The sequence below is a fragment of the Ictidomys tridecemlineatus genome, chromosome 8 (assembly GCF_052094955.1).
Source record: "Ictidomys tridecemlineatus isolate mIctTri1 chromosome 8, mIctTri1.hap1, whole genome shotgun sequence".
Taxonomy (NCBI): Eukaryota; Metazoa; Chordata; class Mammalia; order Rodentia; family Sciuridae; genus Ictidomys; species Ictidomys tridecemlineatus.
In genome coordinates this window covers 65,582,835-65,602,963 of record NC_135484.1, presented here as the reverse complement: position 1 = coordinate 65,602,963, position 20,129 = coordinate 65,582,835, and the positions used below count along the sequence as shown (strand labels likewise).

General features: G+C 34.2%; 1 protein-coding gene and 1 long non-coding RNA gene across 8 annotated transcripts in view; one reads left to right on the top strand and one right to left on the bottom strand.

Annotated features, from left to right (window-relative positions):
• The window catches only part of Fut9 (fucosyltransferase 9), a 194,864-nt gene that overhangs the window by 129,118 nt on the left and 45,617 nt on the right, over positions 1-20,129 (top strand). The window lies entirely within an intron of this gene.
• LOC110599461 (uncharacterized) overlaps positions 7,339-20,129 on the bottom strand; it is a 76,972-nt gene continuing 64,181 nt past the window's right edge. Inside the window, exon 5 of the long non-coding RNA XR_013424997.1 lies at positions 7,339-19,599. This is a non-coding gene — a long non-coding RNA (uncharacterized LOC110599461). The remainder of the gene's footprint in view (positions 19,600-20,129) is intronic.

The following is a 20,129-nucleotide window of genomic DNA, read 5'->3' as shown; positions in this document are numbered from 1 at the left end:
GTAAATTGCCTTAGAGTACATTCATATGCTAGTTCACTTGGGAAGCCTCATTCCCCAGTTAGGCACAACAAAACTTCCCTAAATTCACAAAAGACACAAAACTATAAGCAGAGGTTATCATATACAGATTCACTGTCCTCATCTCTTATGAGCTTTGAGGTCCAACTAAGATATTTTAGACCTGAGGAATACTTTATCCTTTCTCTTTCTCTAGGAAGTATACTTCCAATATAAAAGTAGTTACATAATAAAAAAAAATAACTGTGAGCTTCAGAACTATTTTAAATCACCAGAGCCTGCTTCTTCTCTTAAAACAATCTCTGTTCCCATCTTTACATTGTGAGAGATCAGCATTACATTTTGAGAAATCACAGGGAAGAAGACTGTTTTTTAAAGTCTTTATTGTCCAGGATTCTGTCGTTGGTGACTTATGCTTTCTCTGCCATGTTTTTTCCTCTTAACCAATTACATTCTGGTGACACATCTGTAAATTCAGCCCATACCTATTCTTCAAGATTCGGATTTAAATAATGACCTAGATTCATACATGCTTGCTTCTCTCAGAGGTATTTGTCACCCACCTTGGCTTTTAAGCACTCTGTTCCCTCTCACTGCGCCCGTGTATTGAATTTTAGGTGTGTGTGTGTCTCTCCTCTCCCTCTGATCCATCAGCCCTAGGAGGCTGTCTGTTTTGTTCACCTTTGGAGGCCTAGCTCCTGGTACATAGCAAATATTGAATAAGTACTCCTTGAATAAATGAATCAATTGAGTGGGGTTTGATAATTCTGGACAATTATACTTTCATAGATGGCCTTCTTAAGCAATCTGTTCTGTAGCCATTGGCATTTAAGATGAAGGGACTTCATTAGGACTTACCTACGTGCCTGTCTACTTAGGGTCACAGTACACTGATTCACTATAAACAGTCATTTTAGGTGATGATTTGCTGTATGACTTTGCATGATTGAATATTCTGCCAGGTATAAGTAATTTAATATTACTGACCATTCAGTTGATAGAGATGTAAATGAAGAATTATTGCCTTTCAGAAGAAAGTTGCTATAGTACATATGCATTCAAAGCAATACCTGAAAAGCTTAATATAAAATGTGTTTTCATTCCCATATGCATGGTTCATTGAAATCCAAGCTTTGCCTCACAGAGGATAGGCAAAATACATTTGGGCACCTTCTGGGGAAACTGTAGAAATCTAGATAGGAATAGCACTGAATAGACACAGAATAGAGAAGCCATTAATTCTTATCAGTAAAGGGAATTAAATACCTTGAAACAAACTTATCTTCTTTTCCATGTCTGATAAGTGTATTCTAAATGGGGTACTTACAAAAATATCTAACTGTCATAGGTAGTCAAAAAGGATCTAAATTTTGTAACGAAAACGTTTTGAAGAGCATCAAACCAGACCTTGTGGGATTTGAGTGCTTTCCCTCATTCATCAGAGGATGCCGCTCCATTTATTTCTGACCTTTTATTCTTGAAATTACTGAAAGGATGTTAGACATCAAGTGATGCCTTTCATCAATCCATATTTGGGGGATCTTGGAAAAACTGATGTAATATTATTTTTCCCCCGAAGTGTGAGATATTCCCTGTGAGTAGACAGAGAAAAAGTTATGAATACATTCCAAATATCTTCTTAAGCATGAAACTGGGAAATATCCTGAAAAGTCAGACTAAATTTAACTTAGAAGATTCAGTCATGTGATTTCTGCTAGAAACTTCTCTGCACCATGATAATAATGACCACTGTATTTCAAATTCTTCACTCAAACAAGACAAAAAAAAATACTTGTTTAATTAGAATGAGAAATGCTACCTACCTACTGAAGTCTCTCATTTATGTATGTTTTAAATCTTGTTTCTCCACTTTATGGTTTAGATATGAGGTGTCCCAAAAAGCTCATGTGTGAAACAATTTAGTAATTCTTAGAGGCAAAATGATTAAGTTATTAGAACCTTAACCTAATTGGTGCATTAATCTGCTGATATCCATTAACTGGGTAGTAACCTTAGGGAGGGTGTGGCTGGAGGAAGTAAATCATTAGGAAATAAGTCATTAGAGATGTGCCTTTTAGTTTATACTTTCTCCCTAGTGAGTGGTTCCCTTGGTGTCTCTGTTTCCTGATTACCATGTCCTAGCTGGTATTCTCTGCCACACCCTTCCTCCAAGATGTTCTGCCATACCTCAGGCCCAAAACTGTGGAGTTGGTTGACTATGAACTGAACCTCTTAAACTGTGAGCCCAAATAAGATTTTTCCTCTACATTATTTTTGTCTGGTTTTTTGGTCACAGTGGCAAAAAGCTAACTAAAACACTTCGGTTTGTTTATAGTTTTCAATTATGAATACTAGAATCATCACTGTCATCTAAAAAATAGAATATCTTTATTTCTGTATACCATTTTGCATTTAAATTCCCTGTCCCTTTCAGAAACATTTCTTGCCAGCAGCCAATCTCAATCTGGAGAGGAAATGATTCAATTCATAATTCTCATGGAGGGGGAGTTGCTATATTTATCTTTTAACTTTTGTTATGGCTTTATCAGACTGCATATTACTGCCATATTAACTTCATTTTGGCACTATATTTCCATGTGAATAAAGACAGAAAGTAAAGAGATAATTTCAATCCAATGGTTAATCTTGTTTGACACAACATTTGCTTTCATATAATGATAATGATACTTTACTCTCTAAATCAGAACTCATAGTGTTTTACAGTAACACTTCCATGATATTCATCATGCTTCTTAAAGTTGGCTATTAGTAAAGATGAAAGAAATACCAAGGTAGTGATATCATTTTCCCACATGGTAATCTTGTTAATGCTACCTACCTCCTGAAGTCTGTCATTTATTTATGTTTTAAATCTCCTTTCTCCATGTTATGGTTTAGATATGAGGTGTCCCCCAAAGTTTATGTGTAAAACAATTCAAGATTGTTCAAAGGCACAATAATTAAGTTATTAGAGCCTTAACCTAATTGGTGGAGTAAAATTTTAATTTTAATTTAAATTTCAGTTAACCTAATTTCAGTTGTTCTAACTCCCATCAGTTGTCTATGAAGACAAAATTTTCTGGTCAACTTTAAATTTTAATAATTGTACTTTTTCTTGAATTTCAACAGTAATTAAAAAATTGACTAATAGTACATTATTAATACTTTTAAAATATAAAGTAAGTAAACATAGTTCAGATTGTAAATTACAGGATGCACATCTTAAATCCAAAGAAAAATAATTGTATTTGTTTATATAATTTAAGATTCCAGAGTTTGGTAGGTTCTGGGAACAATCTGGTCAAGTCTTCCTCAATTTCTTTACAATTCCATCAACTCTTCTTTTAGTCCATGAAGTTTAATTGCCTCTGTTAAATTTCTAATGGTTGCAAGTGGCTATAGAATTTGGGGGCATCACATTCACCTGCCATATTGTTAGAAAAAAGAAAGAGAGAGAAAGAGAGAGAGAGAGAGAGAGAATTTAGATTAAGTAAAACAAGAAGTCTTCTTTTCTTAATAATCAAAAATTCTGGATTTCATTCTTCCTGAACTAAATGATTCTGCATGTGCACTTCTGAAGTAATGAATGTGCAGATTTGAAGACAGGAGTAGGCACTGGTTTAGTCCTCAGACTAATGCTCTCATGAACTGGGGTCAGGACTTCAAGTGCTGCTAAGCAATAGGGAGGGACAGAGTACACCATGAGGATGAGGAAGCAATGACAGTGCCAGTAATTACCCAAATTTCAACAGACTCTTTCTTGGAGCACAAAAGAGTCTTTCTATTCTAGGGAAAAATGACCCACAATCAGCAGAGCAAAGCATCCCTCAATTATATAACAGTCAAGGTTCACTTCCCAGTGGCACCTGTCTTTTATAAAAAGTACACTTAGCAACCTACAAAGATTTTAAACTCTGAGTCTTTAAAATCTAGAAAGTGACTAATTTGTGTTGAGAGGAAAAAGACTCAATATCACAGGATTTACTCTGAAAAGCCTTTCTTATCTTTTGAAAGGTGTTATGGACTGAATTGTATCTCCCTCTACTTCCATTCATATGCTTAAATTCTGTCCTTCAATTTCTAACCCTGTTTGGAGAGGAGGTCTTCAATCCGATGATTTGGTTAAAATGTGGCCTTTAGTATGTGGCCCTTAACATTACCACATGTTCTTGTAAGAAAAGGAAGAGGCACCAGGGGTGAAAGTGCAAAAAAAGAATGACCATGTGAAGGAGTAGCAAGAGGGCATCCCATCTGCAAGCCCAAGAGAGGCCTCAGAGGAAAGCAGTGGTGGTCTCCACCTTGATCTCTGATTTTCCGCCTCCAGAACTGTGAGAAAATTAATTTTTGTGGTTTACCTACCTACTCTCTGATATTTTGATATGGTAGTCCCAGCAAACTCTTTGTTTTTTGATATCATTAAATTTCTGATCATTGAAGCCACTCATTTCAGTTTCATTGCTTAATATGCCTTTGCTAAGTTCATTCTAACTGTTTCTGGTCTAGGACTTACCCCTGTAGTTGCTTACATTTTTTGTATGTTTATTTCCTTTTGGAGGTTACAAAACAAGCTGTCTCTTCCAGCCCTTTAACTTATGATATTTTTTTTTAAATTGTAGTGAGAAGTACTTATTTCATGGAAGGAAATAATTATTTTGCTAGTGTTCAGGTGATACTTCTCGCACTAGATGACATTGATGTATTTTTCAACATCAATAGATTATATCATGCTTCTAGAAAGTCTTAATTTTTTTTTACACTATGCTAGGACTGATGATAATTTTTCTTCCAAACTGCAGACATTCTGAGGTTCAGATTTATGAGTCTGTGAACTCATCACAGTAGTTTCTTCTATTTTTTTTTTGTTTGTTTGTTTATTAACTCACCTTTTCCTTCTGGGGCCTTGATGACATGACTATTCTTTTCATTTTATTCCATCATAAACCCAGTTTGCATAAAATATAAATTAAATGTCTCCTTTTAAATGTGTGCTGAGTTTTGGGTCATAAATGTGTAAATTATGACTGCGGGTATCTAAAGAACTAAAGTATGTTACCATTAAATAAAATAATGGGCAGGAAACGTTAGTTTGAAATGTTCCTTTTTCCCTCTGTCCCCATTAAAGTCAGTTTTTTTTCTTTGTCAGAGAAAAGAGAAAGAAATAAAAGGCAAAGCTTTAGACTAGAATTTGTCCCCAAAGGAACCGAGTCAGCTTTGCATAGTCCCAGAGAAAACCATTATGAAATCATGGCTGGCTAAAAAGGTTGAACAGGATTTGGATTTCTATTCAACTTTCTTTGATTCTATATCATATGATCAATACCTTTATCTCCATTTTCTCTTTGTGTGTGTGTGTGTGTGTGTGTGTGTGTGTGTGTGTGTGTGAAATGCTATAACAATTCTTCCATCTCAATTATCTCAGAAGTCTACTACCAAAATCATTGACAATATCACAGAGGAGAACCCTGGGCCCCTTAGAATATGTTAAATAAAAAATTAAACAAGGTAAAAATGTAAAGATGGTTGTATATTCTCATAATCTTTCTAACTATTCTGATGAACTTCTTTTGTTTTTCCTCTGGAAGGAAATGCCTAATGAAACTTTCTGGTGAAAGTACATTGGTGAACATCATCACACTGGTGAACAATATTCCAAAATGTGTATATTTGTTGTGAAGTTCCGATGCAGAACGCTTTCTAGAAAAAACAATGACATTTAAAAATTAACCCAGATTTTAATAACACTTAAATTGATGGGAAAAAACTACAGGAGAGTTTAAACATTTAAATCTCAAAAATACCAGTGAGAACCATAAGCTAATTAAATTAGCAATTTCCGAATCTTATGTAATCTATCTTTGTATAAATGTTTTCCAAAGCAGGAAGTGAATCCAGTTCTTGGTGAGAATTACTCAGCCCTGCAATCTTAATTTGAATCAATAATATATTAAAATAGGGCAAGACTGCCTTGCTTTTTTTTTTCTTTATTGAAAATTTGAAAATCACTTTTCTGTGAATCTAGTACTGTCTTTCCTTTAGAGAAAGGCTCATTAGAGATTTTTGCATCATGGTATGATGGAGATGAATGAAACCTGTTTATAGCAAATATGCTTTCCATAGTTATTATTTTTTTCTCCAACTCTTTAAGATTTCATTTGTGTCAATTATAAAGTCCAGTCATTATCACCAACAGAACACACACTATTAGAAAACATAATTAGATCTGACCTCCACAATGATTACTTTTAAACAGTACTTCTGCAATCTGATGTTGTAAAGAAAATATAATTAGTGGTTACTGTAATTTTCACAATACGCTTTACCTGAACTCAATATTTCATATGAACATGTTGTTTTTCTAAATAAATGAAGTCATTAACTAATGGACACACTCTTACTGACTCTACTTCTGGGATATATTTTCAGAATAGGTTTACTATTTAATGGTCTTTAACATTGTATCACAATGAACAGGCTACAGAGAAAGATTATCTTCACTGTGTAGATATCTGACCCTGAAACAGTAGAAACTGTACAATGTAAATTAAACTGTTATACACACACATATACATATATAATATTTTAAAAGACAAGAACTTAATTAGGCTGAACATCAGATAAAATCAGAGAAGGATAAAAATAAAATCAGAATGCTTCTTACTGACATAGAGATGAAAGGCCTTTTAGATTTTTTGCCCATAAAGACTCTCTGATTGATCTCTTAAAAATACTGCTGTGTCCTGTGTTTCCAGCTTCAAAGACGTCTCAAAGCTTAAAATAGTGTGGAAACCACTAATTTAATATTTGGCACAGTGAATTAAAATTGGAAATCCTGACATATATGTCAGTGGTGGTATTGGGGTCTAATGAAGAGTTGAGGGAGAAGGGGTGAAGAAGCTGCCCAGTCCTTTCAGCAACTAGTTATTTGTGCTGATAAAAGATATCACAACTATCATGTCTGGGTTTTGCAGAATAAATAGTTTCAATTTCCATCACTGACCATGTTTGTAGTTGGATAACAAAAACATCATGTGATTTATGTGATAGTCATTAGGTTCAATCCAATAAAATAACTTGTCAATGTAGTTGGAATACTATATATGAAAGCTTTATAAAAACTAAAAAGTTATAAACTTCCAAAGCATTATTTATTATACAGACCTTGGTTAAAAAAATTGTTGAAGTTTATGATTAACTAACTGTCCAAAATATATATATATATATATATATATATTTATATATATATATATAAATATATATATATATATATTTATATATATATATATAAATATATATATATATATATATATATATGCAGCCAGGAGCAATAGCACACGAATGTAATTCCAGCAGCTCCAGAGGCTGAGGCAGAAGGATCTGGGAGATTGGATCTGGGGTTCAAAGCCAGCCCCAGCAATTTAGCAAAGCCCTAAGCAACTCAGTGAGATCCCATCTCTAAATAAAAACACAGAAAAGGGCTGAGGATGTGCTCAGTGGTTAAGTACCCCTGGGTTCAATCCCCAGTACTCCCCCAAAAAATATATGTAAAAGACAGCTAGTAGTAGATACTGGTGATTTTAAAATTTCAGCATCATAGGGAGATAGCTCTTCATTCTCTTTGTAAATGGGATTTGGTGATAGCAAGGAAGCTGAAAAATATTGATCTATCTATAAATATATTTTGATTAAAATTTCAGTCCTTTGTTCATAGAAAAATTACCACACTTGGGTTTTTCTCTACATTTCTTATTATTAACATACTAGAAATACCAATAACAATAATCAAAATAATGAGAAGGTATTAATGATAGAGAGAGAAAGAGATAAGAATGAGTGACTAAGTGACAGAGAAAAATAATGAAAGACTGACAATTCGGTTTCTAAATCATAGTTATGAAAAAGCAAATTATAATCACCCCATTTACTTCTACACAGTAAACTCACTGGGAAATCTTATTCAGTAAAGAAAAAATGGATTTGTTTAATTTTTTAACACTAAAGTAAGAACAATAATTAGCATAAGACCAAGCTGAAGGAACAGGCTTTATAGCCAGAGATTTTCTGTGATCTGAATATGTATGTCCTCCTAAAATTTACATGTCAAAACCTATTCCTGAATAGTATTAAGAGGAGGGCAGACTGGGCTGGGGTCATGGCTCAGTGGTAGAGTGCTTGCCTAGCATGTGTGAGGCACTGGATTTGATTCTCAGCACCACATACAAATAAATAAAATAAAGGTCCATCAACAACTAAAAAATATTTTTAAAAAAGAGAAGGGAGTCTTTGGAAGGTTAACAGAGAGATAGAAGAGAGCTCTCAAAATGAGATTAGTGCCTTTATAAAAGAGGTCAAAGGAAGTTCATTGGCCTTTCTCCCATGGGCCCGACACAGCCAAAAGGCACCCTCCATGAAGAATAAGACTTCACCAGAATTTGTCAATGCTTAGTTCAGTCTTCAACTTCCCAGCTCCCAGAACTGTGAGAAATCAATATTTGTTGTTAATAAGCCACTTAGTTTATAATATTTCATTATAGCAGCCTGAATGAACTATGGCAGAAATATAGACACAGATAGATATAGATACATACAGGTTAGATTTGTCCCCTTTGTGGGGCAGGGGAGAGTATTTTTCATGTTAGAGACACCTGCCTGAATAAGCACATGAATAATCATAGAGCACACAAATATTTACAGGTAGGTCTAGAATAAAGTCTTGTACCTTAGCTGCACTATGAATTCACATTTTCTACACAATAAAATTGCGTTGTATGAATTTTTGAAAACCAATCCCTATTATTTTGGTGTTAGTAATGAATGCCAGATTATCTCATAGAAAGTATACTTACTCCACCATACTTTTTATATGGGATACAAAGGTGGGCCATTCACCATTCCAAGAATTCACACCAGTGGATTTGAGCTTTCTTATTCAAACACTGCTCTATAACGTCTGCTTTTAAACACTTCAAATAAGTTGTTAATTTCGGATATTGTATTTTCAGTTATAGAATGTTCATTTGGTTCATTTCCATGTATACCAATTGTTGAAATTCTGCATCTTTTCATTCAGTTTTCCCATTGTTTTCAATTATAAAGAAAGAGACAATTCTCTTGATATCCTAAGGAATCACAAGATTCTCCAGGCAATTTCTGATACTTGATTGCAAATGGAATCCTAGGTATCACAACTTTTGAAGATCGTACATTTACTGTTCTAAATGTCCATATGTTTTCTGCATAATGAGTTACATTTATCATAAATCTCTTTTGTGTTAATACTGTATGTTCTCAGTAGCATCCACATCAACAGGCTGAGTAATGAAATTTTACAGCAAGATAATGAAATATCAAAAATCATTTGTACTACTTCATTGGGGCGTGTTGGTCAGTGGATACAGAAAAAGAGTTAAATTCTGTGCATACTCTACATTACCAAACTGAATAAGAAAATTCTACTTACAGAATCTTTTATTGGGGGCACAAATAACTGCCAATATTAGTTAGGAAATGATGTCCTTATTTTTCAAAGCATTTGACTGTATCCAATACACCTCAGGTAAAATATGCCAAAAACTGAGGGTGATGAAATGCTTTCTTTGATGGCACAAAGAATAGTTTCATGTTAAGTTAACTAGTTCTCATTCTGCTTAAACATACAATCGATTAATGAATCTTTGATAAGGTAGCCTGCTTTAAGATGTTTTTCCACATTGAATTCTTTGGCCCTATGTTACTATTTGTAGGTATTATATTTAGAAATGACTTTAATACAATTCTGTTGAATAGGATTTGCTGATAGTTTCTTAGCAGAAACCACCTTATAATCACCTCCATTTACTTCTTTGTATGTACAGTAGTCTATCGGAAGTCTCAATATAAAATACAAAAGTTATCAAGAACTACCAGAATAGTCTCATAGTTTCATCAACATTCTATATTAAAATCTTTGGCAAAAACTGTGACAATATTCCAAAGAATAGAGTACCTTTTAATCTCTTTGTTGGGGAAGAAAATTCAGAACTTATGGTACTGCTGAAGAGAGGCTTGGATCTGCTGCGTGTCCAGAAACCAAAGCAAGGCAGACACATGGGTACACCCTTTCTGCAGCTGCATTATAACGGAACATTCAGTTTGGGTTGGGTAAAGAGAGTAGTCTTCAGCATGACCCTTCCTGGGGGCAGTAATGATGACCTCTGAGGCATTTCAATAGAATTCAGTTTTCTTATTTCACCAAATATTTTCAGGACCCTTTAGATGGGGCAGAACTTTGAGTCCAAGATTCTCAAATACCATAAGGATGCTTACTGGGGACATCAGGACAGTTTGGTCTACTGCAAAACCTCTTTTTTAATGACTCCATTCACTTATCATTCTTCCCACAAAAGGACTTGCTGTTTCATCAGAATCAATCACTCTTTACGAGGAAATTTTCCATTAATTGATGTCATGTTGTATTGTTTGCACCATCAAGTTCAACATTTTTTTAATATATGAATAATCTCTTATAAACTAATGGCTACTTTTTCACTCTTCAACTCACTGAGTCTCTTCTCTGACTTTAGCATGATTCTGAATATATGAGATTATCAAGAAGATACACTCCCTATGTTATCTGTTAAGATAACTCCTATGTTATGTTACCACACATAAAACTTTTTGGTTTGAGCATGAAGAATATACAGTCGTTCCCTAGGCATTCATGGGATATCAGGTTCAGGACCACCTCAGAGTCTGCAGTTTGCAACTCTTTCTAACTATAATCCAGTGCTTTAATACTGGAGACCTGTTGGAGTAGTATTAAGGTATACATGACAGAAATGTGGGGTTTTTTAATATTATGATTAAGTCTCATCTCTTAGTAGGCTAAGTCCCTGGGCTGTGACCTTTACAGTTCTCTTTTATCCCTTTATTTCTTCTTAGGCCAGGTAGAAAGGATAGACAATGTTAGAGTTGGGGACTTCCCTTCTTTGAGGCTAGATAAAGCTCTGGTTAAAAAAAAAAAAATCTTTTCCACTTTCAGTCTTTTGCTATAGAGATTGCTAAAGACATATTTCACAATGGCTTTTTTCTCCTTTCCCTCAGAGAACTTGGAAGTGATCTTCATTCTTCACTGTGAGAATGTTGCAGGGTTTTTGAAGGTAAAACCAAGAGTCTTAGAAGACTGCAACTTTCACAGGTTTCTCACCCCTGCTAGTCTACACCCAGCTTCACCAATTCATGAAAGTTAACATTTAAATATTCCTACTACCAGCTTCTCTTCCAGATACAGAGATTTTGCTTGCAATTCTTTGGATGTAGATGTCTTTGTAGATGCTGGGTGATTGTCTATCCTATGATCTCAGTTCTCCCATAGAACAAGAAAATCATTAAGGGCTAGGAATTCACTTCAGTGGTAAGGTACTTGCCTAACATGCAGTGAGAACCTGCATTGGATACCCAGCACCATAACAAAGTTACTGATTTCAAGTTGTTAAGATTTTCCCTTGTTTTAAAAGGATAAAAACAACTCTGAGATCTTTAACCAGAATTCTCACATGTGGCTATTTCAATTTAAATGTAAACTAAGTAAAATTCAAAGTTCTGTTCATAGTCACTGTTACCATATTTCAAATGCTCAGTAGTCAGATGTGGACAGTTGCTACTGTGATAATACCCATACAGAACTGTTAAACCAAAGTTTTTGAGACTGAATTATCTGAAATAAAGGGAATTACTGAGCCATTACAGATACTAACCAGGGAAGAACTAGGTCCTGGGAGAAGATGCATAACCATTAGCAGAAAGATTCCTTAGCAATTGGAAATCTGTCCATTGGACCCAAGAACCAGGAACATTTTAATAGTGAACATGTGAGGAAGGAAAGTTCAAATTGTTTACATTGAACCTACATTGCCTATAATTAAGAGTTATAGGATAATGCAAAACCGAGAAAGTGGTAGGACAGGAAAAGAGTTTACAAGGAGAAATACTATGCACTTCTAGATTGGATATTAATAACCTGGAAAGCTCATTTGTAAACAGGGTGCAGTGGCATCTGATAGTCAGTCCATGAGGTTTTGAGTCAAGATCTCAAAATATTTTGATGAATGTAGAACAGTCTTTACTTGGTTTTAGCCAATAGGTATGGACTGATTAACTTATTTTACCTGTCCTCCCCTCTATCATCTGTCTCTTGTAATTAGATTTAGGACATCTTAGAATTTTTCTCTTGTTAGAATATCTCAATCATTCTAGAAAGCTCTGTTAGTCAGAGTTGGTCTAGAGAAATCCTCTAAAGAAGTCTTATGAGGCAAATAGAATAAAGGATAAAATGGGTCAGTATAAGGTAATATAGGAAGAGTTGTATGTTTTTCTTTCAGTTTCACCTTAAATAATTATTAGATAATAGGAAAAAATTAAGAATAGAGGCTAACTAAAGAGTTGACCAACAATAATCTGTGGTAAACAAGATAAGAAGTGATCTCTATTTAACTCTAGCAATGAAACTAAGGTCAAAAGTCTGAATCAAGATTCAGGCATACATTGACACCAAGGATATCCACCTTGATCCAGACATATCAATAATTCCAGAATGCATTAAGCAAAACTTGTCCTTCCTGCAAGTGACTATCATGTGGAATAAAAACTGTCTTTATATTGTTTTGCATATTTTACCTGTTAGAACTTTTAATTAGCTACTGGAATTTTAACTTTTGGTTGTGGTTTTGAGTTTGTAAAAAAATTCCTCAAGGGCATTTGATGATTCAGCCCATGAATGATTTAGAAATTAATTTCAAAAGCATACAATCCAAAATAAAAAGTAAAGAGAGAGAGAGAGGGAATGTGCACATAATTCTCTTGCTTCTGAAACACTGAACAAAAAGAAAATGAGATTGTCTATACTTTCCATTTTAAGGAATGTCACATAAGTGACAGGTTTAATGGCTCAAACCTTCAAAGTAATTGCACTACCAAGACAGTTAAATATGATAATGTAACATTAGACTGGGAAGAATAGTAATGTTGGCATATTCTATACATTGTCAATTGTTCAGAAATTATCTTACTAGCATAATGCAGCTGTATGAAATATCTTTTTATGTCTTTCCCTGAATAATCTTATATTTGACTTTTTGAAAATCTTCCATGGCTATTCTGAGTTCCTTGTGGGAGTCACAGGCATTCACTTTTTATAAACTGAAGGTTAAATTTAAAGGTTTATTACTTTATTTATTTTAAAATTTTACTTTATTAGTAAATAAAAGCGATTAACCATGGAATGCCATTGGCTACAAAACCTTTATCTTTTATTTTATTTTTTTTAAATGTGATATTTATGCCAGGAATAGGTGCCTGATGAATGCCTATAACCTGATGAATGTGTGTATGGAAAGGGCAAACCTGCACATGGGCCTTGTGACCTTGGCTCCATGCTTTCATTGCTGACTCCCTGAAAATGCAAAATAACCATTTTGCGTTTAAGGGAAACAATATAACAAAGAATTTAAAGTCTGTTTCTCGAGCTAGAAGTTGTTGAATGTGGTCCTTAGTCCCCAGTAAGCAACTACGTATCCTCAGATTTTGAAAATTGAAGATAAAAATCAAAGATCTTGAAAGTTATTAAACCAAATGCTTAAATCAACCTGATGGCAACTATGTGTAGGTGTCAATGTAGCCAATGAGAAGGAATGCACAGAAGTGAAATAAAATCATAAGACTATAAGCATCACAAGAAGGAAGGAAATATGAAAAGTGTAAATGTAGCGAATGTTTAATTGGCAATAACAATGTCCCAGGCACAGTAATTACTCATTAATCATTCAACAAATATTCATATGTGCTTACAATGGGCCAGGCACTGTTCTAGACACTTAGGATACTTCAATGCGCAAATCAGAAAAGTTCCCTGTCCTTTTGGAGTATTTATTCTAATAGAAGCTACATACAATAAATGAGAAGATAATAAATAAGTAAATTACCATATCAAAAGTAGTAAGGGACATAAAAAGACTAGAGTAAGGAATTTGGAGAGTGCCATGTAGAGAAGACTGCTTGCAATTTGAAATAAATGGAGCTCATTTAAGCAAATACTAGGAGGTGAGAGAATGCTGGCCAGGTAGGTAGGGGACAAGACTCTGGATGGAAAGAACAGCAGGGGTACAGGCAGGAGGAAAAGAGTGCTGCATTACTCAAGTTGCTTCCTGGAAACCACTGTGATTCTAAAGGAGTGAACAGGGAAAATGGAAGAGAGAGAGTGGAAAAGGAGAGCCAACAGGATTGTATAATGAACTGAGTGTTTGTGTGAGATAAACAGTGGAATACCCAATGTATTCCAAGATTATTGACTTTCATACAACTAAAGTTTAGTTGTGGTAACATACAACAAGGCAGACTACACTCATGTGGACTCTGCTGGGTATGAACAGAAGGCAGTGGAAGCCTATTACTTTATTTTCTTGACATATGTCATCAGCAGCCTACATGCCCAGCAGCTGGGGAAATGAATGAATACCAAATCCTAAAGGAGGGATCTGGGTGGTGCACCATAATGTCCACTGTAAATACCCACCAGGAATGAGTAACTAATCTCCTGATGAGCAGTTTGATATTGCCAATGGAAATTCTGATGAGTATGAAGCAAATATGCTGATTTCAATTTTAACATAAATTTAAGCTGGATTTATTGTTTCAGTTGTACTTTTAAATTCATCCCCAGTTAAAATAAAGTACAATAAAATTGTACCATTATTATAGAGGACAGTGTTTCATGAGGATTGTGCAAATAAACTACACAACATAGTTATGGACACATGGTAAATATTCATATCAACTGTAATTATAAGTTAAAGGAACTAAATAATGGGTCTTAGAATGTCCTCGTTTCTTTTTTATTATTGCTAGATGTTAGGAGTAATTGATTTTCTTTGGTATTTTGTACTTTTGGGTTTATTTTCTATTTTAAATTAGAAGTGGACTTTTATCTTTCAGCAAGGAGTTTTATTTTTGAAGATGTACACATTTATTTTAAATTTGGATTGTCCATTTCACTTTAGACTTTTTATTTGAAGAACTATTCTAAATTGCATAGGCATTATAAAGAATACTTTTTTCTTCATGCTCAAATCTCTTTTTAAATGTTGTGTGTATCCTAATTTTTCTCCTTTACTCTTTAAAATTGTATGAGACTTTTATACAATTTGGGGAATTCAAATCATCATTTTTTATTGTGTTGAGAAAGGAAAGTTAATTTCATATGGTAGTGTTGAGTGAGAAATTACTTTCTGTCAACCAAATAAATTTGGAACAAACTTGAATGAGTATTTTTTTATCAGCCTGTGAAAAGGCTATTTATTTCTACATGTAATTATAAAAAAAGTAATTCTGACTTAATGAAATAAAACCAACCCTGAAAACAAATAGGACTCACTTGCCATTCAAACTAAATTAGAAACTGAAAAATGCTTACATTCTGACAAGTTTTGGAATGGCTAATGAATTACAAATATAATATTGCAGAGAAGGAAACATATGTGCATAGATAGAATAACAAGAAGTTCAAACATGCTTTGAATTTGAAGCTTCTCTTATTCATAAGTCAGTCACAAAAATTATGAAGGAAAATTGAGTTTCTATCTAAATCTTTTAGGAATTGGGTATGTGGTAACTTTCTAGAGAATTGGGTATAAGTAGATTATAATGTGCCCAGTAGATCAAATTGATATTGTGATCTTTGAGAGTAAAATATTTTACTTGATAAACATGGAAACTCAAGATTTACTCTGGCAGAAGTTTAAAATAAATCATAAATAAGATTTAACATTAAGAGCAGAGATTTGTACCTACCATAAACTGGGAGGAGGGGAACCTACCCATTACTATGTTAAGATCATTTACTATATTATGCTCATTTTTTTTCTTTCTAAAGAATAGCTAATGAACCAGTTAAAACTATTAAACTGAAGCAAAATGAATCTGGCACTCCCTCTTTCTTTCTCTCTCTCTCTCTCTCTTTCCCTCCCTCAGCTCCTGCCCTCCTCTTACATACATGCATACATATACATGCATACATGCATTCTGTTGAATAGGGTAAAAAACAAAATAATGCTACTGTAATTCAGAATCATTACCCTACAGGTTGAAGATAATGGTTTTCCTACAATATCTGTTATAAATTAATAAAATTCAATAAAATATGTAATAATGACAAAAGAGCACTATCAGAGAATTGGAAGGAAATATATTTTTCTAGCTTTCTATTCATATAAGACATTTAATGGGAGACTGGGGCATTTGGGGTTGAGCTTTGAGTCAAGTAAAACCATGAAGAAAATTATAGTGATCTAATAAGAGTCACTTTCTCAGTTACTCACAGCATTCATTTAGCAAATAAATGAAAAACTTACTGTTTGAGGAACATTGTGGTTCATTCCTATAGGTACTTTCCTCCTTTCACCCCACCAAATCCCACCATTTTAGCTTCAGCCTTTCAAAAAGCAAAGACTTGATTACTGATAATTTTGGAGGACATGGAATACTAAGAAATAGTAGTATAGAACAGGACAAGTGAAAAAGGAAAGCAATGAAAACTGACTCCAGGATTAGGTTAACCACCAACAGTGAGACTGGCCTTGTGAAATGCACATGGCCTTGTGAAATGTTGTAGAGCTTTGTGCCTGGAGATGAAACACAAGAGCATTTACCTGTCACCCAGTGGGGACAGGACTAGGGCATCAGAGAGTAACAGCTCTGCACTTCTGGATTGCTTATGTGTAAGTATTTTACAGGATCCCAAGAATGCCCCACACTCAACCTGTCAGAGAAGCCCTGAGGCAGAGAGCAGCAGGTATGTAGTCCAGGGGATGGCACTGCTAGCTAACATCTGCAATAGCTGGTGGAGGGCTGTATAAAGCAGCCCTCTTCACCTTACTGAAGCAGGGATTAGTGCTAGAGGTGTGGCTCAGTATGGCCAATAGAGTCACAACAGTTATCTGAGACACTCATCTTCTTTTTCATGCAGTCTAGACTCAAGCTCCCACTTGAGCACTTCTCTACCCTCCACACCAAGATCTAATCTTAGATATATGAACCTTATTTTTTCTGGTGCCAAATAAAAACAAAATAGAGATATTTTTAGCATTTTAAATATTTAAAAATTCTAACAGCAACTTTAAAGAGGGTCCATGAAGCAAACTTTTGAATCTTTCTATCTCATTGAAGGGTTCCCACCAACATAAGTTATTCCTATTCTTGGTTTTCTCCATTCATCTCAAACCTTGTTAGGCAAGGGCCCTAAAGCGCCATCCTGATCCTGTCTAAAACACCTAGCAGAATACAAATTTTCCAAATACTTGACACTATTTTCACTTGGCTACTACGTTACAATTTGACACTTTATAAAATATTTTCTCTCTTCAAAACATTAGTGTCTTTATATGGGCTGCCCAGTTAAATCACCACAAATTGGCTAAACAACAATAATTTACTCCATGCAGTTTTAGAGAATAGAAGCTTCAACTACTATGGTTGGGTTTGGTGAGAGTTACCCCCTCAATTGAATCTTCATATGACAGAAAGAAAGCTCTCTGGGATCCCTTTGCAAGGTCACTCTATTTTTTTTTTTTTTAAACAAAAGACAAAGTCCTTTTTTGTTTATTTGTTTTTGTTTTTTATATACTAAATACCTTCTAATTGTAATCTTTATTTTCTTATTTATTTTTGTTCTGGGGGTGAATCCAAGGCCTAATAAATGTTAAGCTAGTGGTCTACTACTGATTTATATCTCTAAACCTTTTTGTAAGGTCACTAGTACATTCATGAGGGCTTAACCCTCATGGCCTAATCAAGTTGTAAAGGTCCCACCTCCTATTACCATAACACTGGGTGTCAGGCTTTCAAAATACATATTTTGGAGGAACACAAACATTCGATCCCTCATAATCAATGCAAACTAATATGAATGGAAGATTTACTGTAGCATTTTCCTTGTGGATTTTTCATATCCAACTTATTCCTGCTGAAATGCTTGCCGGTGACAGTTTGGGTCTAAATTCAGTTTGAGGTGATTGTTTGATTTTTTTTGGAAAGCAATACTACATCACCAACACATGATTAGCTTATTAGCTACTTAACCCTTATAATATTTTGCCCTCTTTCTTGAAAATTAGAGCTTTAGTAGTGATACATAAGGTCACTAAGATTACTGTCAAAACAAAAGACATGGAGAAATGACACCTGTTGTTGAAAAGACTTGAGTTTTTTGGAAGTTTAAGGCTAAGAACTGACAACTAGCAGCTAACCCGTGGGTTCTTCATCAAAACTAAGGACCAAGATTCTATACAATAAGTTGGGCAACATTCTTAGTTTTTATGTACTTTTCTCACTATTAGTTACATACTTTTCTCACTATTTTTCAAGGTGCTTAACTTATTACCCCCAACAATATGCTGCTTCTTTTCTTTGTATAAAACCCTTTAAAAATGTAAAATATCCAATAAGTCATAATTCCAGGGTTACATGGAACATACTGAGCTCAAGATTCCTGCCAGGTGAAATGGCACATGCCTATTATCCCAGTGACTCAGAAGACTGAGGTAGGAGGATCACAAGTTCAAGGCCAAAATTTAGCAAGGCCCTAAGCAAGCAAGTGGGACTCTATCTCAAAAAAATAATAAAATAAAATAAAAAGCTCTGGCAATATGACTTAGTGTTAAAGCCCCTGGGTTCAATCCCTGGTATAAAAAATAAAGAAAGATAGAAAAGAAAATATTTCTATTTTGTCAATAGCATTTGTACGAAATAATTGACAGTATGGCAGGCAAATAAATCATGGAATATGAATCTTATTCCAGAAACTATATGCTATGAGAATATAATTCATAAGAGAACCATATACAAAATATTTACAAAACATATGATTAGATGTGAAGTTTCCCAGTACTGCTGAATATTTTTTTAAAAAATTAAAACTGAAAATATTTTAATTCATGGAAGTCAATAGAATTATTTCATGGATTTAGGGAAGAGCTTGTGGAAGATGGGAGCTTTGAATTTGGTTTGGTGGAAAGGGGCAGGGAATGTATGCTTTGTGAGAAGTAACAGAGATACAGACATACATAGTGTGTCCCATCACAATGACATCTTCCCATTTCCTTCAGTTCTGCTGCTTTTCCTCCAGTTTTAAGGATTTGACTCCCATCTATCATTTCATTCTCAAGTTAAATATACCTGTATCACCTTATTTATGTTGACACCAGTCACTTTCTAGAACTATATTGTATTTTATTTTCTTCAAAGAATTTGCCTGAACTGATGTTATCTCCTATATTCACTTGCCTTTATTATATTGCCTGCCATTCCTCGCCATAGGTTAGCTACATGAGAAATGAGAGTTTGTCCACCTGCTATATCAACAGAAACTTGTTCAGTATTCTATGAAGTTGTTAACCAATCGACTGTGATTGTGTAGTTGGTAACTAATCAATCATATTTGTTGAATAAATGGATACAATCATGTCCTTGGTAGATCCAAGACTCAGGCATGTTCTTCTCTCAGTCTTTGTGTTCACTTGAAGTTCCCTTAATTCATATTCTTGCTGCATTTAAAGCCTATTCAATGGAAATAAAAGAAAAAATGTTGAATACTTCAACAGATAAATTATTCTTGCATCTATCTTATAAAAGTGTGAATTTGGCAAGATGGAACACCTGGTCTTTTATGTATACATTATGATAATTTAACATGCATTCTGGACAATTAAAAGAAAAATTCTACATATTTTCTTTTGTTTCCTCTAATACTATTTTGTGAGATCTACAATCTTCTTTTAGCTTTGGAAAAGAGTTTCTTTGAAGCCCATAAGTGACTATTATAGCCATATTGTCATTAAAATTTTCTTTTAAGAAATTGTTTGCATAACAAAATGCTTCATTTATTTGTACTGACTGTTGTTTAGTTTTTCAAACAAATGGGAAATTTTATTCTGTCAATAAAGATTAGGAAAAATACAAGAAAATTCATTGGGACTTTCAAAATGAAGAATTAATTCCACTGGTTGAGATAGGAAATTTGAAATTCTGTGACCCCAGTAATCCCCTCATTCGTTTTATAAAAGTTATAGACCACTCTACCCCTTCTA